Here is a 22,773-nt window from a genome sequence, read left to right on the forward strand (position 1 = left end):
ATGCCAGGCACTGTTTACAATAGTCAGCCAGACAGATATGGTCCCTTAGTGATGTAGCTTACCTATGACTGGTATCAGAGCTGGAAGTTGTACCTACGTGTCTTAACTCCAGATCCAAGCCTAGTATGCTTTCCACCAGATACAACAGCCCAGACCTCCCCTCTGTCATATGATTCACTTTGTCTGTTACATCTGAGGCCAGTATGACTATCCTTGTGTCTGCCTTCTTGAGCCATCACAATGGCCAGGTTCTTCCAGGCAGCTTATTGATTTAAAAACTTTATAAGAATAGACTGAACCCTCATAAATTTTCTTGGTTTGGCTCAAAGTTACATTCTCTAGGAGATGGCTATTCCAAAAATCAATATGCTTTCCTTTTAAAATGGAGCCCGGCTCTTTGTCATAGTGGCATTTGCAATCTCCTGGGCGTTAGCACCTACTTCCTGGGATAGGGCCAGCCTAGGTTTGGTGAAAATAGCTTCCTCCGGCCACTTCAATCACCTTTGTCAAAAGCAAAGGATGTGGGGAGCCTGGCACCCTGAATTCATCTGGTTTGATTTTAGCTCCTCTTCTAACTATAGAACTGTAGAACACTGGAGCTGGAAGAAATTGCAGAAAACATTTAATCCAACCCACACATTTTAGAGAGCAAGAAATCAAGGCTCACAGAAGTAGAATGACTTGAAAAGTCCCTCAGCCACTTTTATATGAACCCAGGACTAGAATCCTTGTCTTTCCAGTGCTTTTTCCTCTAATACCACACATCTGAGCCATAGCATTGAGTCAGGGATCTATTCTTACTTGCTTTATATTTTGGAAAAATAAAACTTCAGTTTTTGCTCCAAAGGACCATTTCTAATTCAAATCCCCTTCTGTATTCACGTCCTGTGTTGGCTCTTCCCCATTGTGTCTGGCTGAAGGGAGGCTAGAACCTGTGCCAGGCAAAGGAGAAGCAGTTACTAGTTCAGGTGATTTCAAGGACCCAGGGAAAAGCCTTCTTCTTCTCACCTGCTTTAGGTATCTAAAATTTCTAAAAGATAAAACTTTTCATTATACAAGGAGAGCTAAGGCCCATGGTGCAAATATCCCAGGAAGGAAAATGCAATGGCTTCAGCTGACACTGAATCGCAAATAACTGACATTGGATCCCTTCCTGAAGCACTTTTTTATAGTCAGACTGAAATACGGTGCAAAAGGGCACTAGGATCCTTCAAAAGGATGGAGAGGAGTTCACTGTACTAGAAGAAAGGAATAGAAGGGGTGTGTATGCGTGTGTGTGTGTGTGTGTGTGTGTGTGTGTGTGTGTGTGTGTGTGTACGTGCATGCAGGTATTATAGGGGTGGAACTAGGAGCTTTCAAAGACAGATTTGTCTACAATGACAACCTATATATCACACCTTGGCCCTGTCTTGACCCTGTCTGTCAGTCTGAGGTGCCTGCATCCTCATCCTGGACCTGCACGTCTAAACACTTCCATCCCAGGAGCAGCAAGGAACGTGGGGAGCAGAATGGCTTCAAGCCAGTGAGCACCTAGGCGGCTGTGCACCACAGATGAATCCCCAGACTAACAGCAACTAAGCCTTGTGATTCATTCTTTGTTATAGGAGTTGTCGTGAAAATTCTCTGTGCAAGAATTTTTAGTATGAGACAGTACATACTAGCACTCTGTATGATGCTGTAATGGTGGATATACGTCATCATACATTTATCCAAACCCACAAATGGGCACCACCAAGAGTGAGCCGTAATATAAACTATGGACTCTGGGTGACTACGATGTGTCAGGGTAGGTTCGTCACTTGCTACAAATGGACCACTCTGGTGGAGGATGTTGTTAATGGAGGAGGCTGTACGTGTGGGGGAAATCTCCATACCTTCCACTCAACTTTGCTGTAAACCTAAAACAGTTCTGAAAGATAAAGTCTATTAAAAAAGAATTTTCAGTTCATGGTTGCCTGGTGGGTTGGCTGGGAATTCCTGCAGGTGGTACAAAGCAGAGGTAGCAGGTGGAGTGAATGAGGCTCAGATGGGAACCATGGGCTCTACCATCTCTGCCTCTCACTGTGTGGCCTTGACCTCTGTTTCCTCGATTGTAAAATGAGGAAGATGGGCTTGGGGATCCACAGCTGCATTCTGATTTTATGGTCTTCATTAAAGATACTTTTCCAGGTTCTGTCTTCTTGAAAGAACTGTGCCTTGAAATAAAGGGATAACTAGGCACACAGAAAAGACCCCGCTTTCTCAGTGGAGGCCCTCAGGGCTCCATCTGGTTTTGTTGGCCAGGTCCAGAAGTATTGCCATTGATCCAGCTAAGGTTCTGTCTTCATCCAAGGGGGCCTCTGTGCTCTGGGTTCTACTCAGAGTAGGCGCTGGGGCTGCTCACGGGGGGCACAGAATCTCTTCTGCACGTCCCACAGCAAGCTGGCCTCTCACCCAGGAGGATCACGGTCTTCCTGGGAGGAGCTTCAGCCACGAGCCCAAGCCCAGGAACCTGACAGCGGGGTTGGTTTGCTGACATTCAGGCCAGAAGGTCATTCCTCCTCGGGCCTGTTTGGTTCTTCTTCCTCCCTTCCTTTCCCAGGATGCCACCGTTGGGCCAGCAGGAGCTTCAGAGATGTGCTAATCTTTCTCTTGAAGTCCCTGGCAGACACTGAGCCTACCCAAAGCAGAATGTTATTTTTAACATCAGCCGGCAGTTCCCAAGTCTCTCACCCTGGGACTCATGCTTGCACTCCAGCCCCTCGTCAGGGCCTCGGCGTCCTCAAGCGAGCAGTAAACTCCAGCCCTGACGCCTGCTGGGTTGGGACTTCACAACCACGTTTCTCGACTCCCTTTAAATTCAGATAAGCGTTTGCGGGGCTCACCTACCACGCCTGTTTGGTAGCAGCAGGAGTTAAAGAACTCTGGCAGCTTCTACGCCTTTAATCAGTGAAAGCATTTGATGGAATCAAGCAAGTTTTCAAGGTTTCGCTCCTGTTTATCTAGCAAAACACCAAACCCCAGCCCTCGATTCAGGACTGCAGGCAGGCCTGGCTGTCTGCACCCTGACTTGCTGCCTGTTGCCTCGCTGCAGGGACAAGCCCATCCAGTTAGCGCTCCTTGTAATTGGAGGAGTAACTTATTTCCCTTGGTCTCTGTCCATTCCACCCACCGCCCACACCTTTCTTTTCCTTCGAAGTGTTTCCATACCTTCTTCTCCTCTTCGGAGCTCAGCAACCTTCCCCCGACTCTTTCTGCACTGCCTAAAGCACACACCTGTGGGCTGGTCCTGGGATATATGAGATGAGTGATAGAGATTCAAGGAGTTCCGGTCAGACCAGCGTATTACAAGCCCCCACCCTCCCCCCCACACACAGTGCTTCCATCCTTCTGGGTTAACCCTGGAAATGGCCTTGGCAGGGTGGGTACTAGGCCAGTGACTGAGTCTTTAGATGAAGGGCTGCCCAGGTTCTTTGCTCTCCCCTCTGAGAGAATCCCACAGAAGCAGGGAACCAGGTAGAGGATAGGCTACACAATTTTTCCTGGGTCTTTTCTGGAAATCTGTTGGTGGCTGGTTGTTGGAAAGGATCTAATTACATGGAAAAAAGCAGCTGCATCCAGAGTTGGGGGCAGTGGTTTCATGTACATAAAAATGAGAAGAGCAATTCCACGGCAAGGAAGCATTGCCCTTCCAGGGAGCTGGCTATGCCCCAGAGTTCTTCCAGTGCCTGCTGTGTGCTGGGCAGCAAGATGGGGCCTGGGCCTTGCTGAGAGTGCTAGGCCCTTGGTGGTCCAGCCCTGGGCATTCAATGACTCAGTGGAGAAGGGGCCCAGCGTTTCCATTTGATCACTTTCTTCCCTAGTCTTTTCTGCGTCATGGGAAAGACAAAGCCTATGGCAAAAAGTTCAGGAGATGAAAATCCATTCAGAAAGGAGCCCATAGGGTGTGTGAGTGTGTGTGTGTGTGTGTGTGTGTGTGTGTGTGTGGTGTGTGTGTGGTGTGTGTGTGTGTGTGTGTGTGGTGTGTGTGGTGTGTGTATGTGTGCCTGTTGGGGAATACTTGTAACATAGATGGCTTTTATTTCTGGACAATGGAATATAGCAAAAATGCTCTCTTTACGCTCATACACGGACACACCCATGAATGCTCACTCTATATACATTCCCTGCAAAGGAAATGTTCTTCTTTCTGCTGTGTGTCCATCCAGTGGGGTCTTCCAGCATGCTAATTCAATATCTTAATTGTTTTAAGATCCAGGAAAAGGCTCAGATATACCCTCGGGAGCACGAGAGGATACAGAGGAGCTGGCAGCAGCTTCCTCCCCTCCATGTCTGCTCCCTCAAAGGCCTCCAAGGAGCCATGAAAGAGAAGAGCATGAGGCAGTCTGGGGAGCCGAGAGCTGGATGCAGAGTTCATCCTGGGGTCAGGGTCGCCAAGCTAAGTAGCTGAAGCTCTGCCTGGAAGGAGAGGCTGAGTCAAAAGCTGAGGGTCAAGGTGAGAGGGTGGTGGGGAGAGGGACAGCTGTGGAGAAAGTCCTGCAGGTGGGGCATATCTTCAGAAATGGTCCTCTGCATAACCGTCATCCTCTCCCCGCTTCTACATGGCATTCTGAATCTCCCCTCCCGCCTCTGCCACACTGCAGCAAAATGGCCGTCAGGAAATCAATCATTTCCAACCTAGTGCAAATTTAAGCCAATGTATTCTCTCTCCCAGGGTCATTTGCATTGTAAGCCTTAGCCCTGATTGCTAAATAAAAGCCTTTTCTCCTTATAAAGGACGGTCACACATCAACCCACTGATAGGAGAGAAATTTTAGGGGCAGGAGACCTTATGGACTTTGGAACTTTAGTTCCTTCCAGCTCCAGTCCTGCTCTGGAGAACAGGAGGCTGCTTCCAAGGTCTGACCTTCCAAGTTGGAAACCTCTCCTCCACTTGCCTTCAGTAGTACCTGAAATTCTCACTATTTGTCTCTTAAGGTTAAAGCATTTCCCTGCAAAGCCAAGTTTCCTCAACTGTTGTCTAGGATGGGGGCAATACAGTGACTGCACAAGGGACAATCATATTCATTTCCACATCATGGTGACATCTCAGACCTGGACATAACACAGAACAGTTCATTTTGATGTCCAGAAGAGGAAAGAAGCACGATGTGGTAGAAAGAGGTCTAAATTTAAAGTCAGGAGACCTGAGTCCATTAATAGCTACGTGGTCTTAAACAGCTTATGTTTTATATCCTCATCTGAAAAATGAAATGCAAGCCGTTTTTCATGGGATGGTTGTGAGGGTCAAAAGAGGGAGTTCATGTGAAAAAACTTTTAAAGTTGTAAGTCCTATAAAAATGTAAGTTTTTGTGATATTTGAATTAGTGAGACATAACTCCATCCTTTTGCTGATGGGTCCCTCCAAGGCACTGGGCCTGCAATTCAGGTTCCTGCCACTAGAGGGACAGTGTTGTCTATTATTAGCCTGCAGAAACCAAGCATTGTACTTAGGCACTTCATGCCTATGCACCACAGCAGTTACCTGGAGGTCTCTGTGCATGCTGGGACCCCGGGCTTGGATAACAGCCCCTTGACAATAAATGTGAACTTTATTTGCTTTACATCAGGACCTGGAACTAAGTCTGTACTTCTTTTTAGATGCTTCTAGTCCCTGAAAGTAGTAAAGGAGCCCAAGAGTAACTGTCTTTAATAAATCAAGTCATGGACACTGCCTGATATTATTTTGATAAACTGAGTTGCCTCACAGCCTGAAAATGAGGGTACGGGTTCTATCTTGCTCTTGGTTTCACAAAGCCAGACTTTTCCATCTTAGGTGAGCATGTAATAAGTGAGACTTTCTTTAAGCTTTATTGAGGGGATCCCAAATGGTCCAGTCTGTGGTGGTTAGTCCCAAAATGCACCATCACAGGTCACTTCATCCTCTACTAGGCAACATTTGCATCTCATTTAGACAATTGTTAATGTGGTACAGGCTGTAAGCCCTGAAACCCATCTCTCAGGGAATTTGGCTTTAACAGTAGAACATGAAGAACAGCTTTCCAGCCAATCAGTTGGATGCAGGGCTCATAAAACTTGAGGGTGGCCAGAATTACAAGGTCAGAGCCCAACACAGAGATACATGCAGGAGACATTCCAGCTTCTCCTTCCTCCAGCTGTGCACTAGCCAGCGGACTAGACAACTCAGTGATTTTTTTCACCCCATTCTCCGTGTTCCTTCTTTACTTTGTCTCTATGCTACACTGTCTCCAGAGAGTTGGGGGTGAGGCTGTCAGTTTTCCCACAGTATCATTCCTGCCTGAGTGCTGGAGACTGAAGCATTGGGCTCCTGAACCCTGAGCAAAAGCTTAACTCATGTTAGAGCAGCAACCAATGTTAATTTTCTAAAAGATGTCCCATGGGTCAGGAGCTACATGGAAACCTGGGATCTGTAGGGCTGAGCCACTAAGCTAGGAACACTCCACCTTGCTCCTACATTTCTAATTCATGTCAGTAGAACAGAGGTAGAGACCCTTTTCAGAGAGGAGGAGGAGGAGGAGTAGTGCTTTGCCCCCAGTACATTTTGGAACAGAGAAGACCCAATACCTGTCTGTATTTGGCTCCAGGCTGTGAGTTACTTCTTAATGGAACTCCTCAAGTCTCTCTCTATAAGCTTCCAGGGGGGGAAGCGTCATCATGTCAATAGCTTGAAATTGGCCATGATCAGGTATTTATACCACAGAAATTGGCAAGCACGACAAACCAGTGTCCTTTTTTGTCCCAGATGGCTGGTTATTAAACATTTTCCAGCACACTCCTGCACAAGGCCATCAGGCAAGGTGCAGCAGATAACACTAGCTGTTTGTCCATACTTATTCTTAAATAAGCTCTGCCCTTAAAACACAACCACTGTGGCGCCCAGTGGTTGGAGGCATGGCGGGCTGGTGGCGGGCGCTCCTGTGCACCGCCCGGTGCTACCCTTGGCCCACGAACTTGCTGCTCTACGCCGCGCTCTTCTCAGCTGGCGATGCGCTGCAGCAGTGGCCGCGGGGCGGCCCTGCCGACCGGTGGCACACACAGCGCGTGGCCACTGTGGCCGTGGCCTTCCACGCGAACTTCAACTACGTGCGGCTGCGCCTGATGGAGCACGCGCACCGTCCTGGCCAAGGTGCTGTGCGACCAGGCGCTCGGCGGGCCGGTGTACGTCTCTGCCTTCTACTTCGGTATGAGTATTCTCCAGCAAAAGGCTGACTTTTTTGGGACCTGAGACAGAAATTCTAGAATACATATAAGAGTGGTCTGATGTACTGGCCTTTTGTACAGGCAGCTGTTCTGTCTTAAGCTGGGCACAGTCCAGACCTTTACCTACTTTGGCCCAAGGCCCATAAAACTGTATTTTCTTGGAGATGGTTATGACTTGTAGGCATTGATGCCCCTGGCCCAACTTGCACATACGCTCTGAAAACCATCTCGTCACACCCCTCCCCAGCTTCCCTGGTGGCAGAGTGGTTAAGAATCCACCTACTAATGCAGGGGACACGGGTTCGAGTCCTGGTCCGGAAAGATCCCACATGCCGTGGAGCAGCTAAGCCCATGCGCCACAACTACTGAGCCTGCACTATAGAGCCCACAAGTCACAACTACTGAAGCCTGTGCACCTAGAGTCCGTGCTCCGCAACAAGAGAAGCCACTGCAATGAGAAGCCCGCGCACTGCAACGAAGAGTAGCCCCCACTCGCCACAACTAGAGGAAGCCCACACACAGCAACCAAGATTCAACACAGCCAAAAATAAAATAAATTAAATAAACAAATTAAAAAAAGAATTGGGCGGAGGGAATTCCCTGCAGTCCAATGGTTAGAACTCCATGCTTCCACTGCAGGGGCCCGGGGTTTGACCCCTGGTCAGGGAACAAAGATCCCGCAAGCCACGAGGCGTGGCCAAAACAAAAAAGGGGGAATTGGGTGGAATCGTGACAGTTGGGCCTTCTCCAAACCCCTAAATTACCCTTTGTGATGGTTAATTTTATGTGTCCACTTGACTGGGCCACGGGGTGCCCAGATATTTGGTCAAACGTTATTCTGGGTGTTTCTCTGAAGGTGTTTTTGGATGACAGTAACATTTATATTGGTAGACTAAGTCAAGCAGATTGCCTTCCCTAATGTGGGTGGGCCTTGTCCAATCAGCTGAAGGCCTGAATAGAACAAAAACACTGCCCTCATCCCAAGTAATGGAATTCTTACTGCCTGACTGCCTTCAAACGGGGACATTGGCTTTTCTTCTACTGTTGGTCTCGAAACATTGGCTCTTCCTATGTCTTGAGCCTGTCGGCCTTCAGATGGGAGCTACACCATTGGCTCACCTGGATCTCAGGCCTTCAGACTCAGACTGGAACTAAACCATTGCCCCTCCTGGGTCTCCAGCTTGCTGACTCACCCTGCAGATTTGGGACCTGTCTCCATAATCATGTGAGTCAATTCCTTATAATAAATGTCCCTCTCTATATATATATACACAGCCCTTTGTTCTGTTTTTTGGGAGAACCCTGAATATTTCCCCCTGTTTATGTAGGTTAATATTTCATAGTTTGTGGTTCATGCAGTGTGGTTGTCTGGGTGATGACCACCAGCTCACAGCTGTTACAGATTTACTCTGGACGTTAATTTCTGGGACCCCCTGAAATCATAAGATGTAGGTAGTCATCCACTCCTATGCCACAGCCTCCGTATAGAACCTGAAAATGGAAATTCAGCCAGGTAGCCAGATAATGGCCCAACAACAGAACTGACTACATTTTCACCCTAGGTTGACAGTGGATGGAATATGTATGTTGTGAATTCTCTGAATGTTGGGGACCGAGAATTGATTCCGGTAAGACTGCAAGCCATTTTGGAGCTGACATTATCACAGTGTTTGATGATGCTTCCTAGTGAAGGACTCGGTCAACGTGATTGATACTCTACCTCAATACTGAGGTCCGATAGTTGGGCAGACACCTGCCATGTCTGAATATTGCCTTTCTGCTATTCATGATGAAGAACTATTTGTTCATTTTCTAACACTCATATCAGTGTCCTATCCCTCTGAGCCATGGAGCCAGAATATTCTTTTCATATTTTGGGTGGAAAGGGTTGTAAAAGCAAGACCAGTTGCTTCATTTCTAAGTTTAAATTTTATGTGTAAAATATGTATATTAAATTTTTAGGGTAATGTGATTTAATGTAAATGAAAAATAAATGAATTTTAGTTAAGGAAAAAAAAAAGGAAAAAACGCAACCACTGTTTTGCTTATGGTGGCAACTTGCTCAGCCAAAAAACCACACATCACAGCCTCCCTGGAGGCTAGAGTCATAGGACCCAGTTCTGGCCAGTGAGAAGGAACTAGAAACCTGCTGGGAAAGGTCTTGCTTCTTTACGTGGGCACCTCTCTTTCCTCCTTAATTTTTGCTGCTCCTTCATCCTACCTGGAATGATGACTGGAGGGGGTCTCTCTTATACCGTGGAGGGACACTTTACAAAAATGGCCAAGCAGAGAGCCAAAAGGACCTAGGACGTGAATGACACCATGGAGCTGGCAGCCCCCTGAACTGCCCACTTCCAGACTTCTTAGGTGAAAAGTATCCCTATTTGGTCAAACTCCTCAGTTGGTTCTCTTTACATGCAGCCCAGTGCAATCTCTTACTAAGAACGAAGACGTTCCCTAAGAAGTGATGTTTGCGCTGATTCCATGGGAAGAGGCAGGAACTAAATGTCAGTTAAATGGAGCATTTACTTTGTGCCAAGTAAGCAGGTTCGCTGGGTTGTATAGCGTTTGGATTTGCAACCCCTGAGCTCCTGATCTCTCCCTGCTACTAATACCCGGAATTTGCCAGATGAAAAGGAAAACCATGATGAGGTTGCTAAGGCGATCGAAGCTTTGTTTTGTCCCTAGGGGTATCATTTCGTGGATTAATTGGCAGTGGTGGGCTCCCATACAGCAGGCTGAAGATGAATTCAGGCTGTAACCAGCCAACCTGGCATAGCAAACAGTAACCTCTCTTCCTCCCTCTCCTACCCTGGTCCACCAACAGCCTTCCAATCTTATTCCCAAATTCTCAGCCTCCAGGCAAACTAGCCCACCTTCTTCTGCCTGACACAAGCTGCTTTCCCAGGGAGGGGTCTTTTGAATTCAAGTACAGAAAATCCTCATATTAAAAAAAAAACAAGGCCTTCAACCGGTTGCTACGGTTTCCTGCTTACCGAGGTTTCCTAGGAAAGCGACTCGTCTCTATAGAGACAACCAGCGTCACTGGTCGCTGTACAGCAGCTCGGAGACAGGCTGCCTTTTACAAAAAACATTCCTATTAGAGCCACTCTCACTGAAGTGTGTGCCTGGGGGCAGGGGAGGGAGTGGACCCTGGAGTCAATGGTGGCCTTAAATACATCTCAACCTTTCTCTCTCTCCTTTGTATTGCAAACAGACAGATCAGGCATTTCCAGTAATAAAGAGCATTTCTCTCCATATTTCTACATTTCTTCTGACCCATGGAAAGATTAGGTTCCTACCACACCCATTTATGTGAGTACACACACACACACACACACACACACACACACACACACACACAGTTCCAACTGGATAAATGACAGCTTAACGGGGGTGCATTTGATGGAACGCTCAGGGATCCCATCTTGTTTATGAGGATTCAAGGCTGTCTCAGCCCCAAGTCCCCAAGAGCCCTTGAGTCAACCCAAGACAAGGGAGTTTGGGGTGTGGGGGACCCTCTTCCATATCTTAGAGAGGAATGCAAAGTCCTCTAGGCAAAGCTATCACACACCTGCACAAAGATGCCTTATAAATAGAGTGATCATATAGTTTATCGTCCATATCAGGACATCTATGAGAAGAAATCTTAATAATTATATTAAATATGGGACAACAACCATACACTGTGAGTGTCTGAGCAAACTAGGACTTTGACCAGTTCACTTAATACTTGGAAATATGTGCTTCACAAACAATACACAGAAGAAAATGTCTTCCTGCATCCTGTTCTCCCCGGAGGGCCTCACTGCTCCTAAAAATTGAGAAATTTGGAAAAATTGCCAGTTTTTGAAGACCCTGTAGGTTCAGAAGTGAAGAAGGGAATGACATTATTGAAGGATTAGAAGATAGATTTTTAAGAATAAAGACCCTTGTATATATGCTATTTTATACATGGTATCTGAGGATAATTACCTACCGGCAATATATGAGTGCCTGTTGCCACACACTTTCATCTACATGTGTCTTCTTAAATCTTTTAAGCCACTGTCTCTCCAATGTTCTTCAGAACCAAGTCATTCTTCTTATGTCTGGCCACTCTTTCTCTGTTCACAGCCAGACTTTCGTCTCCTCAAACATTCAGTGCTGACTTGAAGATGAGCACAGTGACTGTGTGTAGCTCACCTTGGCCTGTATCTGAGGAAGTGCCGTACTAGCGAGATGGAAGGAGCTGGCTTCTTCACGTCATGTTATAAAATCCTGCAAAGCATCTACTGCTCTCCTTTTTCAGAAATTCTGGCCTCATGCTTGTTAGTTTGTCCAAGCAAACTTTAGCATCAGCGAATCACTTCCAGTTTTTTTTTTCCCTGAAGTATTGTTTTGAGGTATTAACATACAGGTTAATGTAGGGGAAAATGACATCTTCATGTTAAGTCTTCCTGTTTTCTTATGCAAGAAATTGGTTTACCTTTCCATTTTGTTTGTCTTCTTTCGTGTGAGATTATCTTTTTTTAAATACAAATTCTTGGACAATGATTCCAGATAATCTAATTTAGTGTACTTGGAGCTGGGCCAGTGAAAAGAGCATCAGGGGTACAGGGAAAGAGCCCAAGGGCTCAAAAGACAAGCTTAGCATAGTTGATTTCACAACATCAGATTACAGATCATTTCACATCCTAGAGCCTGCCTCCAATCCTGAAATTGGGAGGCAAACATTTTCGCTAAATTGCAGTGTTAATAATTGTGGGTAAAACAGACTCCTAAGTGTTGAACCAGGAACCTGGCCAACAGTGTTGACATGGAAAGATACTGGACTTAGAGTCCAAGGACATGGGTTAGCGATCTGGTTCTACCACTCACCAGCTCCATGAACTTGAGAAGCCTGACTTAGCTTCTCTCTTTTTACTCCACCATCTGTAATGTAGACTAATAATACTCCCTACCCGAAATCATTGTGAGGATCAAATGAAATCACATAACAATTTACACATGAACACCTGAGCAACAGCTGAAAGCTATTAAACATGATTAAGAAGGGAGATGTCGTTTTTATAATTTTTTCTAATGGGAAATTATTTTAAGTCACAAACATCTGACCTGTAGTTTTGGAAATCCAACATGCCCTTGAATTTGGGATACTTACAGACTGCAAGAATTCATACCTATGCTTCTCACATACTTCAAGAAAGAAAACCCATCATAGCGAGGTTATCTTTAAGGATAAGCAAACAGAAGGTGACTACCTGGGTGCATGGTGGTGACATCCTGGGAATCTCAGAGCAAGATACCCTCAACTCAATACTGTCAATAGCAATACACATGTGGGTGTTTTGTTATTCAAATGAAATTCACTGGTGGGAAATTAAAGCTCAGACTCTTCCAAAAATGACACCTCCCCCTTCTCCCATTCATTGAAAGGGTCAATAAATAAACCCCAGGGTTGGCAATCTAAAGGTCTATATTCTGCCAATTACTGGGCCTGTGAGCTCATTTCACACTCTTCTGATGGGAAAAGTATCTACCCTCCTAACCAAGGACCCATCCAAATGATTAAAAATAAATGGGAGGGGGCTTCCCTGGTGGCGCAGTGGTTGAGAATCTGCCTGCCAATGCAGGGGACACGGGTTTAAGCCCTGGTCTGGGAGGATCCCACATGCCACGGAGCAGCTAGGCCCGTGAGCCACAACTACTGAGCCTGCGTGTCTGGAGCCTGTGCTCCGCAACAAGAGAGGCCGCAATAGTGAGAGGCCTGCACACCGCAATGAAGAGTGGCCCCCGCTTGCCACAACTAGAGAAAGCCCTCACACAGAAACAAAGACCCAACACAGCAAAAATAAATTTTTAAATAAATAAATAAATGGGAGGTGTATGAGGCCCGAAGTACCAAAAAGTACCAGTAGTAAAGCTTCATGGCCAACAGGCTAACATATGGAATGATTCTACTGGATGCCCTGAAAGTTAAAGTAAGAGGCTATAATTCAAAAAGATATATGCACCCCAATGTTCATAGCAGCACTATTTATAATAGCCAAGACATGGAAGCAACCTAAATGTCCTTCGATAGATGAGTGGATAAAGAAGATGTGGTACGTATATACGATGGAATATTACTCAGCCATAAAAAAGAATGAAATAATGCCACTTGCAGCAATATGGATGGACCTAGAGATTATCATACTAAGTGAAGCCAAAGACAAATATCATATGATATCGCTCGTATGAGGAATCTAAAAAAAATGATATGAGTGAACTTATTTACAAAACAGAAAGAGACTCATAAGACACAGAAAACAAACTTATGGTTACCAAAAGGGGAAGCGGGAAGGGATACATTAGGAGGTTGGGATTAACATATACACACTACTATATATAAAATAGATAACCAACAAGGACCTACTGTATAGCACAGGGAACTATAGTCAGTATTTTTTAATAACCTATAAGGGAAAATAATCTTAAAAAGAATATATATATATATATACACACACACACATATATATATAAGTGAATCGCTGAATATAAAATTCTATTTTACTTTCTCTTAAAAAGAATCATCTCCACAGCAATGTTTGTTGACATTTTCTGGAAGTCCTAACAGCGATATGTGACAAAAACAACAATGTATTCACATTCCTTGATCTATTAATCCTAACCTTGGGAAAGGGTCCCAAAATAACATCTCAAAAGAAGAAAAAGAAAAAGGAGAAAACTACACGTAAAAAGATATTTATAGGAAAATATTGGGAAATGTCCAATGATAGGGTCAAATAAACTTGCAGTGAATTTATAAGATAAAATCTCATACAATTTTAAAGGAGACAAGGGAAGACTTTACAGAAACATTTTTAAATGGTTTATGGTCCATGAAAAACAAAGACTGCAAAATAGTATTCATATGATGATCATAATTTCACAGCAATTATGTTTGTAAGTGGAAATAATCATAATCAGAAGAGAACAGAGAGAGAAGGGGCAGAATGCATGTGGAGCTGCTTTAATAATAGGCACCAAAGAGAAAGATGCTCTCACTGGCTCCAACCGAGCAGCTCACTCTTCCTTCCGACGTTCCCAGTCTATTCCAGAATATTGTAAGAAAAAGGGAGGACTTTGCATGAAATAACGTGAATATTTTTATTTGCTAAAGGCGAAGTGTGAGTTTTTCACAGCTTCCCAACTGCCAACCCAACCACACCAGCTGCCACTAGAGAGGATCATTCGGTGGCTTCCTGTAAACATTGCACTGGTGGCAGTAAATAAAGGTATTTTTATAATTTTGAAAAGTGGTTACTCGATTTCCCTAAAGCAGGACCCCTCCTCAGGCTTGAGACTAGGGCTGGGGATGAGGAGGTGCAGCAGAGCCCCGTTTACATATTTTAAAATATTTTACTAAAATGTCATTAACACTGTTCCCAAACTTTGACAGACACAGGGACCCAAACCACACCATGAGTCAAAAGCATAGGCAGGGCTTCCCTGGTGGCGCAGTGGTTGAGAGTCCGCCTGCTGATGCAGGGGACACGGGTTTGTGCCCTGGTCCAGGAAGATCCCACATGCCGCGGAGCGGCTGGGCCCATGAGCCATGGCCGCTGAGCCTGCACGTCCGGAGCCTGTGCTCCACAATGAGAGAGGCCACAGCAGTGAGAGGCCTGTGTACCGCAAAAACAAACAAAAAAAAGCGTAGGCAGACTATAGCAATTTGCTGGTGCTCAAACATAAATGTTTTACATTTAACAGTATATCATTTTTTATGTTTAACATTTTACTAAAATATATATGTTGAGGCAGAAAACTAACTTAAAAAAATAAGAAAACTATTAGAACAAAACCTAGTAATAAAATAGTGCAGAAGCATTAAAATATTCTATGGAAGGCAGGGATGTGTTATTCTATTCAAGTTCCTACAATCAAATCATAATTTATTTCCTAAATAGTTTAGATTCACATCTATACTGTTATAGGTTGGGGGCTGGGATATTGTACTTACTGCCTACAGTAAGAATTTGTCTAAGTACTTCATGTGAATTAACTCATTTAACTATCCCAATAACCCTAAGCTGTAGGTAGGATATTATCCCCATAGTACAGATGTGTAAATGGAGGCCCAGATAGGTCACACTACTAGTGAGTCGCTAAGCCAGGGGTCAAACCCAGGCTATCTATCCCTGGAATGCGTGTTCTAAGCACCACACAGAGAAGTCACCTGTGTCAAATCAGTGTTCTTAGCTTTGACCCTGTAGCACCCTGTCCCAGTTCTCCAGGGAAGGGTTCCAAGAAAAAAGGGGGGTATTGCCAGACAGGAAAAATGCAAGGTGAGGAGCCAGAAGAACCACGGCTAACCTGGGCAATATATTTAAGCCTGGGACTTCACTGGTGGTGCAGTGGTTAAGAATCCGCCTGCCAATGCAGGCTACATGGGTTCGAGCCCTGGTCTGGGAAGATACCACATGCTGTGGAGCAACTAAGCCCGTGCGCCACAACTACTGAGCCTGTGCTCTAGAGCCCATGAGCCACAACTACTGAGCCTGCGTGCCACAACTACTGAAGCTCATGCACCTAGAGCTCCCCCGTGCTCCACAACAAGAGAAGCCCACCGCGAGGAGAAGCCCGTACACCGCAATGAAGAGTAGCCCCTGCTCGCCGTAACTAGAGAAAGCCCGTGCACAGCAACAAAGACCCAACGTAGCCAAAAATAAATAAATTAATTTATTAAAATATCTGTGTATATATTTAAGCCTATCTGGGTCTTGGTTTCCTTGTTCTTAAGGAGAAGGCTTGGCTACCTGGGCTCACAATCTGGTTGTGAAGACAAGTTTTGTGAGAGTGTTTACTAAATTGCAAATTCTGCAGACATCGAGTACTATTTTGTCCCAAAGTTAAAATCTCCAAATACCTAAATTTCAATGGAAATGTTGCGAAAAAGTATCACAAAGCTTTCAGCCTTCTCTAAAGAGTTCAAGGCTTTTTCTTGATGACTCAGTTTCAAGCTGTATATAAAGAACTATTTGCCCTACACTAAAGGCCCCCAATTCTTACGTCTGACTCTGTTTTTCTCATTCATCAGCCTGTGAGAGGATAAACACAGGAGTGCAGAGTAGGGGAGTTACAATTCTTTCCTGCTTGCTGTCTTCCCTTGTCAATCTCCCTGCATTAAAATTTCTATCTCTAATCTACTGTGGACTGGGAAATAATGAAACCAAGCTTGTCAGAGCCATGCTTGAAACAAGAGAGTAAGCAGTTTCCAGTTGAGGGACATGTCATCCCTCTTCTGATTAAAGTTCATGAGCTTCAGTCTTTAGATTTACTTATTTGACTGTTCTGGGGCTTTTTCTGCTCCATTGCCCTGTGTCAAAATTTGATATAAGGAACCCAAGGTAAATGAAGTGGACTATATGCCTGGTATGAATTTACACGGAGACATGGATGTTTGCAAGGTTATTGTTAATGGCCTTATGATGAACTCCTAACTTGTCCACTGCCTAGGCTATGAACTCTGAATATCAGAAGACAATTTGGGCTATCTCAGTGCAACCATGTCTCCTCCCATGAGCACTGCCTTCTCCCTTCCACAGGGGTCGGTCACAGTATCCCTGTCTGTCTCCTGGGATCGCCCTCAGGCCATACTTGAGAGAGCCAGGCTTTATCCCCTGGAGAACCCTCCCACGTGTGTATTTGGCAGGCATGGCGCAATATTCACTGGAGCATTATTTGAGGTAGCAGAAGACTTAAAAATGACCTAAATGTCCATCTCCAGGAGAATGGGTAATAAATTGTGATATATTTAATCTAACATTAGAATATTATACAGCAGTTAAAGTAAATAAATAGAACTATACGTAAATTAACATATAACCTACTTAATTTTCACAAAACATAATTTCAGCAAAAACACAAGTTTTAGAAGAACTTTAAAAGCAAGCTGTAGAATAATACCACTTACCTGAAACTTAACAGTACGTAAGCAATATCATATTTTGTTTATAGGTACATAGATTTGTTGTAAAGGATAAAGAAATGCATGGGAACACTAAACACAATAAACATCAAACTTTGGATACTAGTTAGCCTGGGACTTCACTGGTGGTGCAGTGGTTAAGAATCCGCCTGCCAATGCAGGCTACATGGGTTCGAGCCCTGGGCTGGGAAGATACCACATGCTGCGGAGCAACTAAGCCCGTGCTTAGTTGAAAGGAAATTATATATCTAATTTCTTTTTCTTGAATTGGGTGCATACATATGTAACGTTTATTATATTATTCTGTATAATTTATTGTAAGCAAAAAAAATTCAAGATTTTGTAAGTGGAAAAGAGAAGGAAAAATACACCAAAATATTTATAGCAGTCAATTCTGAGGGATAGGATTATAGGTGGGATTCCTTTACTTTTCCTTTAAGAATTTCCCCCAATTTATCCATTATTACACTTGTTTTATGGCAGAAAAAGAACATCGATACATAAGAATGAAGTCTGAAAATTTCTCTAATCAGGTACAAAACCTTTTTTCCCCATAATGAAGAACTAAGCTATAAATATATATATATATATACACACACACACACACACACACACACACACACATATATATGTACACACACATATATACACACATACATATATACTATATATGTATATATGTATTAATATATACTATATATGTATATATGTATTAATATATACCTATATGTATATGTATACTAAATATATGGAGTATGTACTCTATATACTTTATATAATATACATAGATACATACATACAATATATAATATTGTATATATGGGAAGCCACATTGGCTAAACTTCTTACTAAGGTGTGAATGATTGATATATGACTTAGCAACAACTGCAAGGGGAGAAGGGAAGAATAAGACAAGAGAGCAGTAAATACCTGAAAAGATCATGAGTGTGTGTGTGTTGGGGAAGGGCATGTAGGAGTGGGAGGAGAAAGGGGTTGAAGTGAAAGGGACAATTAGAAACGACTGTCACAGGAGGAAATTGGAGACCCCAGGACGAAGTGTACGCTGCTATATGTGACTGGCATGTCAGGGGCCCCCCACTCATCAGGCATGGTCCTGAGTTCTGTGCAGCTGTGGAGAATACCAGCCAGGTCCCCAGGATGGGGCCACTTTGCAGCAAGGAAATAGAGGCCTGGGTGTGCTGAGGTGCTGTCCCTTACCTCCCAAGACAAGGACAGGCTCATTCACATCTGAGTTTTTCTTGCTGCCCAGCCTGCGGAGGCCTGTGGCATCTCACCAGGATCTGCTTCTCTGGAATTCTTTGGCATAAGGGTCTGTTTTACCCCGATCACTGTAAATAGAAGCATTTGACTTTTAATTAATGGAAGCGGATGCTTTTCTTTAATACACAGAAGTAAAAGATTGATTTATGTCTTTTGCACACACATAGGGACGGCTTAATTTAATGGAGCTGAAGGGGGAGGGGAGAGGGTCTTAGCAAGACCCATCTGGCCCAGCTCCGATTTTGCATGGATCACTTCCCACTCACGACAGAGATGCTAATTGTGAGCGCTACTTCCAAACACCATAGGATGCAGTGTAATTACACTGCTCATAACAGAATTCCAAACAGGGCTCTGTTTTGAATTTGATGAAACATAATGAGGAATCTCTGTGGCAGATGACAACATTCTTCTTTCAATTAATGGGATACTTGCTCAGAGTCATCCCCCAAACCATCAGGAACTGATTAGAGAGATTTATGATATCTGAAAGGACCAAACACAAACATTTTTCAAGTAGAAAGTGCAGTAACACTATCTCCTTTGAGAACATCAGGGAGGACATTTATTTAAATGAAATGTGAGTAGACAGAATAATTTTCTAGAACACCTTCCATCCAGATCTGAAAGTCAAATTGCCCAAAGCAAACAACATTAGGCCATTTTATGGAGAATTTCATTTATTCCTTCCCTCAGTGAGTCATTCATTCACAAAAGTGAGCCAACAGATATGTACGGAATGTGATCATGAGTAAGGTGTAGGCCTTGGCTGTGTTAAACTGCACTGATGAGTCACAAGGGGAAGTTTTCTGTAAGAAGACTTGGCATGTTTGAAAGAAAACAGATGTGAAGTTAGAAATCCTTAATTCAAGTTCAAGCTTTCCCTGCTAGGTATATGATTTTGGGCAAATCACTTAACCACTCTGAGCTTCAAAGTCTTCAAAATGAAGAAAAGAATGCTTGTCTTTCGAACCTCATAGAATCGCTCTGAATAAAATGATGTACACAAAATCTGCCTATAAAGTGCTATATAAATGTAAGAGTCTATATTGATACAAAGATACTGACTGCCCAGCAGGGAAGATTTAAAGCATGTAGAAATACCTATAATACAAGACAAAAAGTCAATGCTATTTTGATAGAGGTACAAATTTATTTATTTATTCGCTCAAAATACCTATTGAGCTCTAATATGGGCCAGATGACATGCTCAAATGGAGTGCAAAGGAGTTCAGAAGAGGAAGAATTACCTGCTTGCCCTTTAAATGCTCCCTGCCAAGACTATTCCCCAGATCTTACAGTATCCCTAATGTTATCAGTGTGACTCTCATTTTTGCCAACTACTGTAAAACTCATGATTTGGTTTGATTTCCTTTCACTACAAGGATTGCCACTGGTCTGAAGATGATTTCCCCCCAGCGTCTCCCTGCCCCTCCTCTATCTTTCACTCACCTGAAGATGAAAAGGTGAGAGGATGGACCAGCTTTGGAAACACACCTGCCTGGACTCTGCCTTGTCCAAGCTTCATGACCTGGGAACATTCCCTGACATCTTTGAGTCTGGTGATCCCCTCTGCACAGTGGGGGAAATTATACTCACCTGGTAGTGTCCTTGGGGGTGAGAGCAGCTATGGAAAGCCCCTGGAACATTGCACACGCTCGGCCATTGCAGCCGTTATCATTGGAACGAAGGCCGTTTTCATCCATTCTCGTTTCCTTCATTCGTGGAATGACTCAGGTTTTGACAGAGGATTTGATTCAACTGAGTCATGGATATTTTCTTGTTTCATTTATTGATTTGGGAGGAGAAAAATGAGGGTGGTGAAAATTTTTTCGGTAGCTTCAAGCCTGTTGTTAAAAAAAATACAGACATGAGAAACGGCCTGTTGTAGGCAGAGGACCTGCTGCTTCTTTTACAATCACAGAGCGAGAGTCTGCTTCTCTTTCTGACCTATTTTTAGCCTCAGTTTTTTCTCAACAACTTCCCATATGGCATTGCTTCTATTTCTTCTACCAAAGGCAGGGAATGTCACTTTTTCGGCTTAGCTCTAGTTTCAACTCTTCAGTGTACAATTATATCTTACTTTTAAGCACATGATGGGGTGGAAGTGGCAAACCATCCAATTGCTTAAAAAAAGAGGTACTAGCAGAGACTCTCCTTGACCTGGCAGACACACGATTGGTAACAAGAAGATGGGTGAGGACATGCTCTCAGCCCCTCAAGACAAGCTCTAAAGTGCAACGTGTTAATGCTTTTCCACGACTCCCTCTGGAAGTCAGGAGGAGTGCCGCCCTTGGTGATCTCAGAGAGACTGGGGAGAGATAAGATTTGGGCCAATCCCCTTCCAATCAAGATTCAGGACCACAAGTTCAATTATTGGCCTTTGCCACTTGGCAGGGAAACATCCCAATCATGGCAGAGAACAAGAATTTGACCTGACAAGTATAAGAGCTTTCACACAAGTTAACAGAACTTGGAATTACGGAGACACTCGAAAATAGCTTTGGAATAAAGATTTTCTCTTTGACAGTTACTCCTGTTTCCTTGAATTTCTAAAAATGTCCAGAAAATGGATATCTGAATGCTTTCCCAATCACTCCTCCATCCAGCAGTAGATGGTATAATTTTTTCAATTTTTTAGTAGAGGTATTTTATTTACCATTTTCCGAGGCTTCCTGTGCCTCTTGGAGAAGCAGATGCCAACCAGAATAAAACACACAGAAGGGAAATGTTTGTGAACATTGCTCGGGGGGAGGGAGCAGAACTGAGCAGGGAGAGCCTTCAGACCCCTAGGCAGGGCTGATAGCTGTTTAAGAGGAAGGGAAAAAGGAGAAGTGGGTAGGAGGAGGTTTAGACTGCAGTGAAACTCTGATAAAGCCCCAGCCAGGTCAATAGGGAGCCCTGGTGGAAAGATTGTCCATTAGAGGAGTCCCATATTGGGCAACAATGGCTCTGGTCTCCTTACCGTGCTTGGCCACTGGGTAAATGCAACCTTTAGAAAGCAAGGCCTCAGCGCGAATGCTGCGTTAGATCCAAAGGCGCACAGCAGGAAGCTGCCCATGAACTACTCTCCTTAGAGCAACTCCTCTTGAAGGGAGACTTCCATGGCTGCCATGTCCACACAGTTCCATTTTTCTACACGTGTTCAGCAAGAAGCATCTCCCCACTTCCCACTGGCATCTCCTCTAGAGGAGAAAATTAGAAGAGGTTAGTTGGGTAAACTATAGCCCCATCTCTGCAGTTGGTCATTGCCTCCATCCTCCACTATCCCTTCTAATCCCCCCTCACCTTCAGTGTCGCCTGGGCAGTTCTTGATCGCTTACCCAATGGTAGACCCCAATCTCTCATTCCTAAAGGGTCTGAGCCCCCAGCACCACTGAGCAAAGACTCCTAAAAGGTGCCCAATTGGCTCTACTGCATTTCACACATATTCCTCTCTGTCCCTATTGTGTCAGAGTAGCCCTTCCTCCTCTGCCAAAATTACCAAGGACAATTACCCCTGCCACAATGATGACTCCTCTTCTCACCAGCTGATCCTTGGACACTAGACGTCCAAAATGCTCAGGCGTAAACCATAGCTTGTAGTACAATGGGATACACGATGTATCCTCTGACAAAAATGTATCCTCTCTGGAGACTAGAACCTCTAACCTTGCAAATCCCAGAATTATGGGGATGGGAAGTGCAAAGCCCCCGTGTGGGTCACTGAGAGTGATGGCAAGTAGAGCTATTCTTGCTTTCACCCTCTTGGTTTCTAGATGCTTCAGATCTATTCAGATTATATTATGACAGTGAGGGGGAATGTTTAACATAGCCCTGGGCCAAACTCAATAAATATTGTTGTTTGTTCAATGTGAATGCAAACTGTTTCTGATCTTTCGGTTTCTTGACTGGAGCAGAAAGGATGCAGGTGCCAAATCAATAGCCATCTACCTGAGACCTTATTAATCAGCTGTAGCAAAGATACTATGTCTGAGATAGCACTGTAATCAGGGCTACTACTTGGTTGAGCTTGTGGTAGTCTACAGCCATTCTCCATGATCTACCTTGTATCTGTAGGGTCTTTGAATGTCAATTTTAACTCAGTCTCTATGTCCAACACTTATTGAAATGTTTGGGTATTCCTCTTTTCCAGTGTACAGTCACCCAAGTAAATGGCCATAGGTATTTTTGAGGAAGGGAGTCATTTTAGCATATAGTTTCTGTGGTGTTTCTCCTGGAGATCTGGCCACCTCTTCAGTCAATGGATCCCAGATCAGAATACTGGCTCAAGACTAGTAATTGAGCAAGTGATCATGACCTTATATCATGGTAACTGTCTTCAATCTCCTTCTCCTCTA

The 22,773-nt window shown here is 44.2% G+C and overlaps 1 pseudogene; it reads left to right on the plus strand.

The window, feature by feature from the left end:
- The first annotated feature begins 6,891 nt into the window (after positions 1-6,891).
- Positions 6,892-7,346, plus strand: LOC101286537 (mpv17-like protein; annotated as a pseudogene).
- Positions 7,347-22,773: the final 15,427 nt, after the last annotated feature.

This window comes from Orcinus orca, chromosome 3 (assembly GCF_937001465.1).
Source record: "Orcinus orca chromosome 3, mOrcOrc1.1, whole genome shotgun sequence".
In the NCBI taxonomy this organism is placed as follows: Eukaryota; Metazoa; Chordata; class Mammalia; order Artiodactyla; family Delphinidae; genus Orcinus; species Orcinus orca.